The sequence below is a fragment of the Halichoerus grypus genome, chromosome 1, assembly GCF_964656455.1.
Source record: "Halichoerus grypus chromosome 1, mHalGry1.hap1.1, whole genome shotgun sequence".
Classification (NCBI taxonomy): Eukaryota; Metazoa; Chordata; class Mammalia; order Carnivora; family Phocidae; genus Halichoerus; species Halichoerus grypus.
The window spans coordinates 185,985,856-185,999,347 of NC_135712.1; positions in this window are offsets into that span (position 1 = coordinate 185,985,856).

Here is a 13,492-nt window from a genome sequence, read left to right on the forward strand (position 1 = left end):
CCCACAAAACCCAAAACCCCAAAACCCATCTGTTGTGTGTGATGGTGAAATTTGGAAGCAACCACCTGTTCATTCTTAAGAGAGTAAGTAAAATATGGTAGATGCATACGATGGAATACTGAGGATCAAGAAGAAATAGAAAACTAGTTCTGCACACAGCAAAATGGAAAAAGCGAGAAAATAGGGTGCTGTGTGAGAAAAGTAGCAAAGAGGAGCACCTGAGAGCACAATATCATTTATGCAAATCAAAATCCTATGATCAAACACCACGTATTCTGTGAGGATACATAGTGGCTTAAGGACATGGTTCAATATGGGGAAGGAGGAAGGAAATAGAAGGGAGTAAAAGAAGAAAGGCCTTCTCTGAACACTCCATTAAAACAGCTCCATCAGCTACTCTCTATCTCCCTAACCTGCAGAGTGCCAATTTCTGTATGACATTGCATAATATATGTATTTGTTGATTTATTTATTACTTTGCTTCCTCCTTTAGAATATAAATTGCAATAGTGCAGGGACTCTGTTTGGTTTACTACTGTATCTTCTGTGTCTAGATCAGTGTTTAACCCAGAGCAAGTGTCAAATAAATATTTACTGGGAAAGGGGCACCTGGGTGGCTCAGTCCGTTAAGCATCTGCCTTTGGTCCTGGGATGGAGCACCATGTCAGGCTTCCTGCTCAGCCGGGAGCCTGCTTCTCAATCTCCCTCTGTAGATCCCCCTGCTTGCTCAGTCAAATAAATAAATAAATAAATAAATAAGTAAATAAGTAAATAAATAAATAAAATCTTTAAAAAAATATTCATTGGGATGAATATATCCCTCTAACAATCTCAGGAAAGGAAAGATTGAGATCTCCTTTTTACAGACGAGGAAAACAAGGTTAAGTCATTTGTACCCAACAGAGGATCTGGCAAGTGGAAAACCCAAGGTTTTAGTAAAGATTTCACAGGATTCTAAGTCCTATGCTGTTTGCATTATACCACACGTTCCCTAAAATCACATGAAAACCCCTCACATGTTAAATAGAACACATAGCTATATTCAATCTATGGAAGTAGCTTTAGAGAATGAATCATTACCCAAGAATTTAGCTGTGTTGTTAAAACATTACAGAAAACATTTTAAAAAGCTAATACTTGCAAATATGAGCACCCCAGGGATTCTTCTACGAATGTTATTGAGGAAGCTGTTACTTATCTAAAAGGTGGGCAGATAACCTTTCTGGGCTGACTGGCATTCCATCACTGACATTTTAAAATCCTTGATATTTTGATTTTTTTCCATGTAGATCACAGTTTCCCGGTTTATGGTATTTTAATTAAGAAAAGGTTGATAGCAGCCTCTAATTAAGGTCAGAACATACTCTGAAGTAATCATATTGTTACTAAAAAAAAAATACTGTGCTTGAGAGAATGGTGCAGAGGGGGCCCCTAAGTTACAAAAGAGGAAGCAAACTCAGGTTCTGTTCGCCATTAAGCATAGATTTTTAAAGGTCTCAAGGGATTATGATTTTTAGAGGCATCATTTTTTTCAGCTTTGCTTTTCTTATTGTTATGTAATTTGTGAGCTTTCTGCTGTTCTTCTAATGAACCCGAAGTTCTCCCTAATGGCTACACCGAATGTCACGGCTGACCCAGGAATAATAAACTGACTGACCCGTTGACTGACAGCCAGAACCCAGATCTGCAGGAACATTGCTTCAAACTCAAAATTCCAGACTTTTTATTTAATAATTCTAAATGATCTGTCCCTACCCAGATGCTTATTCCTGATTTTGTGTATAAATAGTCACATGATGTGGATGTGATGTTTCTTCTCCCCTCATGGCTGACAGGTCACCGTTGACAAGGATGATGAAGCACCTGTCTGCGCACCCTCTCTGTATAAGGCAGTCATTTTTGACAATGTTGTTGCTGGCACAAATGTCAATGGCTTCAAACTAAACTGCCACAACAGAGATTCACAGGATTTTGAAATGCACTTTGAGATGGTTTCTGGTGGATAATTTTATTATTTCTTTTAATCACGAGCTTGTGTAAAATTGACATTAGTTATCTCCTCTTCAACATGATATAATCTTAGAAATAACTGTGTTTATAAAGGTTAAGCTATTTCCATATCTATGGCATTAGGTTTCCTCAAGGAACTCTTTCCACTTCCACATGTCCAATCTCATTCCTCCGACGGTGGAGCTGTCCGTGATTTCAATGGTGCTTGACAATCAAGAGTCCTTGGGCCCCGGGGGAAACACTGAAGGTTAAGTTACAGGAATGAAGTCCACTGACCACTGTACTGGCTGGAAATGGCAGCCACCATTCTGCATGATGCTAATACGGATTCACTAGGATAGATGCTTTTGACTGTATTATTTTTGGATTCATATAGATCCACATCGACTTCAGTCATCATTTTGTGACATGTGGAAGAAATTTATTGGAGACTAAATCTGTGCTAGGATATGAGTATATGTGCACAAGAGAGATCTGGATCGTCATGGAACTTGTTCACTACACTAGTAGTACTGTAAACAATTATAAGATTATTACATATGACAAGTTCTATAAAGGAAAACTCGGGGTTATCATAAGACAGTACAACAAGAAGTACCTAAAGTATGGAGGTCAGAGCTGCAGTCATGTGTCTGGGAATGGGAGCATGATCACTAACCCAGTGCCAATTAATTATAAAGACTACTTCAATGTCTGCTTCTCTTGCTAGATGATAAGTTTCATGAGGGTGGGAAACTATGTGTATCTTGTTTACAGTAGTGTCTCATAGGGCCATTGAGATTTGACTTGAGACTTACTAGAGGCTTAGTAGGTATTTGTGGTCTGACTAGCCCGTTTGATACTGATCTAGACTAAGCTGAAGGTGGGGATAAAATTGCTCTGAGTGGAAGATAAAGGAAGGGAATTCAATTAGGTAGAGTAGTTTAATAATAGTGTGAAGTTTGCTGAACACATACGGGGATCAGGCTCATGATCTTAACCTTTAAAACAATTTTTTTTCCTAACCAACTGAATTCATTGCTTATAATATATAATTTAATAAATTTACTGTGCTGTATTTATTGATTTCAATGTTATTATAAGCCTTGTGTAGATATAGAAATTCAAAGAACAATAGAAATCTTATTTATTTACATATACTGTGTTTCCAAAGCAATGTAAGATCACTTGAGAAAACTTTCTAATGTATCTTAAAATACTTACAATTTTTGAATTATCCCTCTTAAAGGAAATGAGAACCGTGATTGTGGATTTGACCCAACTAGAGGTTCAAACGCTCCAAGAATGTGAAATTAAGTTTAAAAATTGAAAAATTAAATTAAATTCTAATTGTGAAGAATCCTTTTAACTTTGAATCTGGGCTGACCTGCCGTGGCGGTACCAGTATCTTGTGGTGCACATCATGGATGATATGCCAACAAGCCCAGGACAGGCAGCGCACATCATGGATGATATGCCAACAAGCCCAGGACAGGCAGCGCAATTATAGATACTTATGTGAAGAGGGCCAACGTGTCACCTCCGCCAACCGCCAGTTCTGAGGTAAAGTTACAGAATTTAATTTGGGTTTATGTGTGAGGAATATTCTACTATAAATTCAAGTTTCATCTAGCAAGGTTGAAAGGCTACTCAGGGCAGCACCTTCATTCATATGCCTTCCCACTTGGGCGCTACCCCATCCAGCGACCAGACCACATTTTGGAGTGTGTATCTGTGAGTATAAAGTGTGTGGGTGAGAGAGAATTCGTGATAATTGCAGGTGGAGCATAGAGGACCTCCATGCAACTGATTATATCTGAATGATCTGAAAGTCCTGCCCATTAGAAAGACCCAGTAGTCAATGCATCCTATCAGTTAAAAATCTCCACAAATGGGCACTTTTAAACATTAGTCTCTCATGTCCCTGTTACTCACAGTAACGGGCACCTAGAACGTGCTGAACACTGTATTACGAGGCTTATATTTGTCATCTCATCTAATCTTTGATCTAATCCTTTGAAGTTTAACAGATGCTTTGGTATTTAGTTATTTCAAAAGTAGATATGCAAAACCTCTGAGGAACTCTAGAGTGGCTTCTATGTCACCCAAGGATAAAGTCTGATCTGTAGACTTTATGGTTAGTGTATTTTATTATCTTCTCTCCTTTGAAATAGAGGCGCTTTTTTTTTACAACATGGATGATAAATCTTTCCACCAGAATATTTGATTTTCAAGAACACACTGTTCTCTCAAGCTGCACAAAAGGGTTTATCCTGTGCAGAGCAGATAATAGAGGCATACAAGCCTAAAAGAACCTCAGGTGCCACCTACTTCAACCCCTTGATTTTATAGATGACAAGGAGGAGGTCAAAGAGGAGAAATGGTTTTGTTCAAGTTCACAGAGCGGTCTTTGCCTATAATTCAAGTCTTCAGATCCTTAAATTGGTGCCTTTTCTAGGCTCAGGTGTTCGTCAGTATCACCTGTGGTGTTCAAAAAATCTGTACATCGTGAGTCGATACTCCACTGTCTGTCTGCAACCACGGCTCTATGCTGATGCTACTATGTGTAAACAGATGCTCTCTGAAAACATAAAATAATGCTCTGCTTGCTTTGAAATAATATTTCCCAGCCAGGAGACGGTCTGGCCATTGTGTACGCTGCTATCAACACATACAAATCCAGCGACTGGTATGTCCTTCTCATCTTTGCTCTGATGACTCTTTTCTTTGTCGGCTTGGTTTCTTGGGTATGTTTCCAGCTCTGGAGATATGGAAACACTATGGAATGCTGTTATAAAATGGCCAAGGAAGGCCCCAAGCCCAAACCCAAGTATGTGACTTTTCTTGCTAAGCCCCTGGTGTAAAGAATTGAAATCAGTTGGGTTTGGTGATCCTACTCTGAGGGCTTCTGCCTCAGTTTGCTTTTGAGGGGCACAGGGGAAGGTACTTGGCATGTGAGACTCAATGGTCCCTTTTACCACTGCTCCAAACCTACTCTATCTCGGAAACAGCTGGAGAGCTTTCTTCAAAAAATGGCAACAGCGTACTCCTGGGTTCTACCTTTGAACATCTGAAACAGATTTTCTGTAAGGTTATATTTTAAACAAGTCAGTTTGTGAGCAGACAGGCCAGACAACTCCCCATATTATTTTGAGGCAAGCAGTTCACGGGCAAGTGTTTGACAACCACTGGGAACTAGCCTGGAGATGGGTGATAAATCCAGGTACCCTTTCCATACTTGTTTTGAATCTATGTGAAGCTAAGCAGAGAGGTCAAAGAAATGAATAGGAAAATACAGCTGCTTTCATCACTGTCCAAAAATAATTCTTCAGGGTGCAGAATACCACGGCTTCAAAAATAGAGTTGGATATGAATTTGTATTAATGAAGCAGAGATAATTTATGATTTAGTGAGGAGGGTGGTAATGGTTAATGAGACCAGTTTATTATTCCTCATAAAGCATTTAAAAAAATAGGGAGTGGGAGAGATGTGATAATAGTCATGTGCTGCAAAAAAATTGAAACTCTTTTCTGCCATGTGTTAGCATAATGAAGTTGATATTTTGTCAAATTTTCTTTTGATGCAGAGGAAGAAAGTATATTGCAGGTAAGACCCAGATTATTCATTGTCACATGATTATTACGAATTGTGCGATTTTAAAAAGCCACTTATCAGATACCCCCTTTTATTTATTTACTTTTTCAACAGGTAATAGAAGTCAAAAGGAAAAGATCGCTACTGGAAATAGAAATAAAAAACTGGAGGTAGTAACAGTAAGTATAATTTTGGGATCCTACTGCAGTAGAAAAAAGAAGGCTGCATTTTCTCCGTAATTATTGCTCAGTGGAAAGTTCTTTCATATAAATATAGAGTAAATCTGTTCAAGCATTATAAAAAGGAAATAAAATCATTTCACCTTACCTGCTTATGTTGGATTCCTGTGTATTACAACACTGGGACTTTGGATCCAGTCTTAGAATTTGGCTTAGGTAAAAATTTGCCTCAAATATTATATGTATATTCAGCAAAAACAACTCTAGACAAATGGAAATCCAGCATCATCAACCATTACTTAACAATGAGATTTGAAAATAGATTATATATGCTGTAGAGCCAAGTTCTTGAACCCTGGAGTTTCCTAGCAGATGGTAAAATCTACACTCCGGAGTATGTAATCCATCTTGGAATTGGCTGAGGCTTATTCATTAAACCATCCGCATAAACAACTATAAAGGGGTGAGGCTGGTTCCAGGAAGGATAAATGTGGAGTAAAACAAGAAAGGAAATTTTTAGCCTTACTCCTTTTTCCTCTCTACCTGCCCCATTTACCGAGGACATTCCTGTCCAGGTCCCAACTGACCATGACATCGTTTCATTAGCTGGTTCTCTTTTCATGTTTTCTTCCCCTGCCTCTTCCTTTAGGAGACTGATGCCAGCTTATCTCCTGCCCTAGTTTGCTAGGTCCGCCATAACAAAATACCACAGACCAGGTGGCTTACGCAACAGAAATGTATTTTCTCCCAGTTATGGAGGCTAGAAGTCCCAGATGATGGTGTTGGCAGAGTTGGTGTCTTCTGAAATCTCTCTCATTGGCTTACAGATGGCCACCTTCCCTCTGTGTCTTCGTAGGGCCCTCCTTCATCTGGTGTATCTGGGTCCTAAGCTCTTGTTCTGAGAACAGCATCAGTCATATTGGATTAAGGCCCACCCAGGTGACCTCATTTTACCTTACCTCTTTAAAGTCCCTATCTCCAAATATAGTCACATTCTGAGGTACTAGGATTTAGGGCTTCAACATATGGATTTTGGGGGAAACACAATTCAGCCCCATAACACCTGCCATCCAACATAAGAGACTTTGCATCAGTACAAAGATCTGAGTTGAGAGAGGGCATGGTGAGCAGATGGATGTGGGGATGGAGTTGGGAGAAGGCAAGAATAGCTGGAAGTTTCTGGAGCCTAGGCTGCAAGCCCTCTGCACACTAGAAAGATGAGATTTGTAAGAAGTCATCTGCTTAAAGTACTCAATATGTGTTAAAACAAGTTTTATCAAGCAACTTTTATTGTTGACATTTTGTGCTTTTTATTTTTTTATTTTTTATTTTTTTTTTTTAAAGATTTTATTTATTTATTTGACAGTGAGAGACACAGCGAGAGAGGGAATACAAGCAGGGGGAGCGGGAGAGGGAGAAGCAGGCTTCCCGCCGAGCAGGGAGCCCGATGCGGGGCTCGATCCCAGGACCCTGGGATCATGACCTGAGCCGAAGGCAGACGCTTAACGACTGAGCCACCCAGGCGCCCCCATTTTGTGCTTTTTAAAAGGAAATTATTGTGTATGAGACTGATTTGAATGGAGAAGCCATTGATCCAGGTATGAGGCTTAAATATCTTTTGGTTAAGCCCATTTTGCATTTTGGGTGCTAAACCATGTGAATGAATTATTTATTCATTATGCTTTGCATAATGAGACTCTGTCCTAAAACAAACCATTCAAGAGCCAGGGAGGTAAGAGCAACGACTGAACCACTTTTTGCCCATTCAGCGTTTGACTGACATTCATCAACTTTGGTTTTCTCAATACAGAGGACATAGTTACTGTGTATTTAGACCAATGCATTGGGCTTATTTTGAAACTGGATAGTTGATGTGTGACTCAGGGATTAGTTGTCAAGTTCCAACATGCACTATTGAGTGACGACACAGATTTTTTTGTCAGGGAGGTGCATTCCAACCTCGCTCAGTGGCCTTGGCATAAGAATCACTTTTCATAAATGGATGCATTTTTGAGAGTGGACTCAGCACATTGAAATGTTACATGACACTTAGAGAAGAGAACTATTTTAAAATAAAAACAAGTTCAGCTATAGATGTCGGAACACACCAGCATTGGTCACATGTCCCATGGAACCCAGAATGTGATGCATAAGGCATTGTTTTATTCATGGAGCCTAACCAAAGTAAAAGAAGACATTGGTCCCCTACCCTAGGTGGTTGGTATTTAGAGCTCTGTAGCAGGGCAAATCTAAGTCTGTCACTTACAAATGGTGCGGCACTGGCAAGCTACTTAACATCTCTGTGCCTTAGTCTCCTTATCTCTAAACTGTGGCTCACAACACATGTGTATCTCACAAGGATGTTGAGTGGATTCAATGACTCTGTTTATAGTAAATACTACAGTAAATACTCAGTTATTATTATTGTGGTGTTATTATTATTTTATTTATTAATTACATCCTAGTCGCCTAAGAAAGAACAATTGGTTGACTTCTTTCCATATCAGGACTTATTTCCCTTGTTTCTTTTCTCTTGTATATTACTCTTATTTTGTTCCTGTTTCTATAAAAGGTTGGTTGTTTAACACTCAGACACTGGGTAAGGCACGATACTTTAGGGGTAATTAAAAAAATAGTTTGATTTGTCCTTTTTTAAACTTCTGATTTTTAAATAATTACAGACTCACAACAAAATGCAAAAAATAGTAGAGAGAGGTACTCTGAACCCATCACCTAGCTCCCCCAAAAGGCAACATGTTTCATAATTACAGAAACAAAACCAGGAGAATTGACATTGGTACAATACAAACAACCAGACTATAGACTTTGCTCAGATTTGACCAATTTTTGCAGGCATTTATTTTCTTATACGTCTGTGCATATAGTCCTACAACATTTGATCACCTATATAGATTCATGTAACCACTACCGCAATCAAGAAAAAGAATAGTTCTTTTACCACGAAAGAGCTCTCTCGTGCTAAAGAGGCAATTTTTAATGTATGTGAAATCACATGCTGCTTCAAGTTTTGCTTCTAGTTTTTCCTTTGGTAACAAAGTATGATTTGAGAAGACAAGCAACTCATCACTAAGCTGGCTATCCAGCAAATGCTCAGTAAACACTTTGTGGGATGCATAAATGTTTTGCAAGTTCATTATCATTCACTTTCTCTGTGTTTTGTGTTCTCCTCCCCACAGTCTCTGGGAATGTGTATAAATGTAACAGCAGAACAGGTGCAAGAAAGTGGAAGGGGCCCCCCAGGCACCAGGAGGAGTGCATGGCAAACATATACTCCCTCCCAGAGGCCCACCTCTCTGAGGAGTCTACATCCTTAAAAATTCCTATGCAAGGAGAGAATTTTCCTGGGTCTCTGAATGATGGCTTTTTGTGTGTATTTTCCCATCGTGGGCATTTTTTTTTTTTTTTTAACTTGGCTATCTAAAATTAAATTGTAGATGGGAGACTAGCTGCTTTGTTTGTGTTTATAACTTTCTGTAACCTTCTAATTCAGGGTGTCTTGGTCAGGACGGCAGGAGTTGTCAGCCTTCAGTCTCTAGGTTTTGTGGAAAACTAGGGATTGAACTGATAGATGTTCATTGACTTTGCCCAGTGGAACGTATGCTTGTTACAACTGGAGATGTTGTTTGCTCACTGCTAAAGCCCCAACGCACGCTCGGCACACAGTGGGGCCTCCACATGTATTTGGTGAATAAATGAATTAGAAGATATGACTTTAGATTTCTTGCTTTTTTTTTATTTATTTATTTGACAGAGAGAGAATGAGAGAGAGAGCACATGAGAGGGGGGAGGGTCAAAGGGCGAAGCAGACTCCCTGCTGAGCAGGGAGCCCGATGTGGGACTCGATCCAGGGACTCCAGGATCATGACCTGAGCCGAAGGCTTAACCAACTGAGCCACCCAGGCGCCCTAGATTTCTTGCTTTTAATTCAAATTGCTCATTACTCCTCTGACCCACAGAATAGAAATGGAAATTATCTTTAGAAAATAATTTTTTGGGTTTCTGGTAGTCATAAAAAATGCAGGGATTTTTCTTACAGCATTTTTAAAAAGCACAATTGATCTTGCTTTTAATTTTCTTTTAATAGCACTATGGAGAATGACCACCTGAAAACTTTACTTACTAATGACTTGCCAAGGAAATGTCTAATTCCAGGCTTTTCAGAGCTATGCACTTAAACAAATAAGTTTATAAATAAGTATGAGGTCTCTGATGATCTCCCTCCTTGGATGTCAGAAGACATGCGATAGCGGGAAAACAGAGGTTGTTGATGGTAGAGGCTAAATCCACGCTTAACTCCAAATAGAATTCAACTTAGGATATATATTTTTTAATGAATTTTATTCAAAGTAAAACACACCATGAGCAATGAACTAACATTTGAGTCAGAGGACAACGGAGGTTTGAATGATCAGAAATGCCTTGATATTTATCCCCCTTTGCACATGTACACACAGATGATTCCTTCTCAGTCCGGACATACCTCACCTCCCAACAAGAGAGGGCATCTGAAAATAAACAGGCTCATTTCTAATTTATGTCTAGCTCAGAGGGGTCCATCCTCAGGAGGCATTATGGTGTGGAGGACATCAGTGAATTTGAAGTCTGGAGCTTGGACAAGTCATGTAGCTTCCCTGCAGTTCAGCTTTCCTCTTCTAGAGAACGTATATGGTCGTTCCTGCCCTATTCCAATCTCATAGCTTTGTTGTGAGAAAGAACATAAAAACAGTTGAGCTTCTACATTTGGCAGCGCTTTTTGAACTGTAAGCACTATTTAAGTGCAAAATAGGATTAGTTTCATTAAGCCAAAATTGGCCACTGAGAGAGCAGTAACTTGGGATACGGAGGGGGTCAGGCCATGGTTCTAAGCCAACGTTCATTGGAATGATTGGTAATTAGCTCTGCAACTTCTGTGAAAAAAGGATACTGCCTTGTTCCGGATGGCATAATTCTTCCCCAGGGGAGAGACCAAAGAATGTCTGGAAAAATGCTCTTCCCTCTCCAGCAAGGCTCTCGCTGGATCAATTACGATTAGATGGATGTAGATGTGTGGCTCTCCATCTGCCACCACCTGAGCTTTGAAGAAAAATTTTAAAAAAGCATTTGTAAACTTCTTTTTCTAAGTCTGGATTGGATCAATTAGTATTAAATCTGCCTGTGCCCAAACCAAGAAAATGTGGTAAGTGGATGTTTGCTTTCTTTTGTTTGGTTGTTGGGGGTCTCAGACTCAGGAAAGGCCAAGAGCGAACAGATGAGCTGGAGGCAGCAACAGGGGAGGTGTTTGGGGAGGCTGAAGAGGGCTGCTCTTGGGGACAGGATGGGGAACTTGACCTCTCTATTGGGTCATAGTCAATTTGCCTCCAAACTCCAGATACTCTTTTCTGTTGTATCCAACTTAATAATAACACTGGTATGAGCTTCCTGAGGTTGCCATCCCAAATTACCATAAACAGTTCTAGAAGCTAGAATTCTCCAAAGAATCGCCAGGGCCACACTACCTCTGGAGGCTCTGGGGGAGAATGCATTCCTTGTCTCTCTCAGCTTCTGGGGGCTGTCCCGGCATTCTTGGGCTTGTGACCAGATGCTCTTCATCTCTGCCTCCACATGGCGTTCTCCTCCAGGCGGCTGACCCATTTTCCTCCGCCTCACTCTTAGAAGGACACTTGTTCCTGGATAATCCACGACGCTCTCCTCATCTCAAGATCCTTCACTTAATCATACCTGGAAAGACTTTCTCCAAATAAGATTGTCTTCACAGGTTCTGGGGAGCAGAACACAGACATATCTTTTTTGGGGGGGACCCCATTCTACAAACTACAATGATGTAAAAAGCCTTTAATATGGAATATAAATCAATGCAATCTTTCTGATGAACAAGATGACCGTTTTAGTTTTAAGAAATATTCATTGAGTGCCTACTTCATGCCGGGAATGTTTCAAGGCATTTAATCAATAAAAATGCAAATACCTTTGGCCTGGTAATTTCACTGCTTGGAATTTCCCTGTATATTAAAAAAAAAAAAAAAGAAACATTTTTTTTTAAGATGGCTGCTGATGGTAGCCTTGTTTGCAAGAGCAAAATAACAGGGATGAAACCAAAGAACCCATGAATAAAGGATTTGTTGGGAAATCACATCATGCCTATGTTATTAAAAAGAACTTATTATTAAAAAGAATTAGGTATATATTGATATGGAAGATAATTAAGTGGTAAAGTTGGGTAAACAACAGACTTTTTATTAACAAAAATAGATAAAGATGAGCATTTCTACAGATGTATTTATACACAAACTTTGGGGGGGTGAGAAATCACGGGGAACCGGTAATGAGGATTACCTTTTTAGAGAAAGTCTGGGGGAGAAAGGGTAATGCAGAGGATGAAGGGAGATCTAACTTTTCACAGTTTTAGGGACCATCGAATTTTCTAACCTTGCATATATGTCATTTCCATTTTTTTAATAATGTAAGTAGGGATTATCTGGTGGTGGGAATGTAGGACATTCATTTCTTTCTTTAATACTTTATTCTGGAATTTTATAAGAGGGCTGAGGCTTTTCTCTCAAATCAACTTGAAACTAGGCTTAGCTCTTCCTACTGCTGGGGATATTTTTCTCCCTGATTTGTATAATTATTGTTGCTCTTCTGCCTGTCTCTTTTTCTCCTTGTGAAATCGATTACTCTCAAGTTAGGTCCCCAGGACTTAGCAGCTAAATCTCTTATCTTTTTCTCTCGTGACTTCTCACCCAGTGGATTATTGTTCTGTCTTCTCAGAGGGTTCTTCCACTCGGTCTTCTGGGTCACTAATTTGAGTCTCAACAGTGACCACCCTCAGTTTCAGCCCACGAACTGATTTTTTAAGTTTGAAGATTATATTTTTAGTTCCAGGACGGAGTGTGTGTGTGTGTGTGTGTGTGTGTGTGTGTGTAGGGAATGTGTGTACATTACACCCAATTCTAAGTCATCTTGGCCCTATTTGTGTCGAAGTTGTGTCTGTCTCCTTGCAGTAGAGGTCTGATCTGAATATTTTATTCTTCTTCCTCACATTCCTGGCTCCCTTACACTCTCGGACCCCTTGTGCTTCTTGCCATTTTCCTCCGTCTGCTCCGGGGCCGAGGCTGAGGTGCTGTGGGCTTTCTGAGGCCACGATGGAGGCACTGCTGTCTCTCCCTCTGTGGGCTGAAGGTACGGCAGTGGCAGGCCACCACCTCTCTCGTGACAATGGGGCTTCTCCAGGCCCCTCAGTTCCAGGGACAGAGGAGCCTTATCCCACACACTTTCCGTGCTTCTGCAGTTCTCTGGGCGTTGGAAGACCTGACACCCCTTTGTTAGGTAATATCCTGCTCTCTCTGGCAGTGGGGAGGTGTCCAGGGAGCCTGGTCTCCAAGAGTGGGATCCTGCTCTCAGCATGATGTTGTCAGGCTGTCCCAGGGTCTGCAGTTCTCTCGTGGTTCAGAGGGAAAAAATTCTTGGCAGATTATCAGTCACTTCCTCCATGCCTTGTCTACATACCATCGTAAGCTGCCCCAGCCAAGACACCCAGCCAACCTAGAGATGCAGGAGTCTAGCCTACAGGAGTGGAACTGCCCAGCTGAGGCCAGCCTAGATCAGCCAGCCTTTAGCCAACCCTCACACATGTGAATGTTTACAACAGTAAATGATTGCTGTGCAGAGCTCCTAGTTTATTACACAGCAATAGCTGATGCCAGAAAGAA